This window comes from Trichechus manatus, unplaced genomic scaffold (genome assembly GCF_000243295.1).
Source record: "Trichechus manatus latirostris isolate Lorelei unplaced genomic scaffold, TriManLat1.0 scaffold00389, whole genome shotgun sequence".
NCBI classification, from domain to species: Eukaryota; Metazoa; Chordata; class Mammalia; order Sirenia; family Trichechidae; genus Trichechus; species Trichechus manatus.
In genome coordinates, this window is record NW_004444325.1 from 246370 (window position 1) to 247346 (window position 977).

Consider the following 977-nt stretch of genomic DNA (forward strand, 5'->3'; position numbering starts at 1 on the left):
CCCTCAAAAAGATGAATTGACACAGTGGCTGCAACAATGGGCTCCAGCATAACAATGATTGTGAGGATGGTGCAGGACAGGGCAGTGTTTCATTCTTTGTACATAGGGTCTCTATGAGTCGGAACCGACTCCAGGACACCTAACAACAACAACAACAACTCTTTCTTCTAAATAGGATTTGGTTCTCCATATCCTCTGTGCCAAGACTTGAGCAATGCAAGCAATAAAAAATAAAATATCTTTGAGGTTTGCACAAACGTTTTAAGATTCCTTTTTTAGTATTCTTACCTATGCTAAGACCTCAGTCTGCACCTTCCTAGATATACCAGATTCTTGAAATCATAGATCTTCTAGAGGTCACGCATTTCACCCTCAAGGAAGATTGCACATTAAATAGACACTCTGTGATGTAGTCCCAGTTCTGCTGCTAACTCTGGGTCTTAAGTTCTCTTTCCTCCTTTTCTGTCTATATAATGGAGAGAATAATAAAGAATTGCCTTTCTTACCTCATAATTTTTTGGTAATTAATTGTGATAACATAATGAAAGCATATTGAACAGTATAAGTAAATGAGAAAATTAAAGTACTTTTTTGAAAAATAGAAGCTTATATTTTAGTGAATGTATTCTGGACCACACATGTACCTTTATAATTGTGAGAAAATAGAGAAAAGAGGTAAATATTTTATTATTTATCAAAGTCAGAATTCTTGGTGGTATTTGGAAATTCATAATAACCAAGGTATATCAAATAATGTGGAAAGTTTGAGTCAATTATCTGATTAGTTCAGTGAGAAAAAATGCCTCACCATTTTTTTTCTTGTACTTTAGGTGAAGGTTTACAGAACAAACTAGCTTCTCATTAAAAAAGTACATATATTGTTTTATGATATTGGTTAACATCCCCATGACATGTCAGTAGTCTCCCTTCTCAACCTTGGGTTCCCTATTACCAGCTTTCCTGTTCCCTTCTGCCTT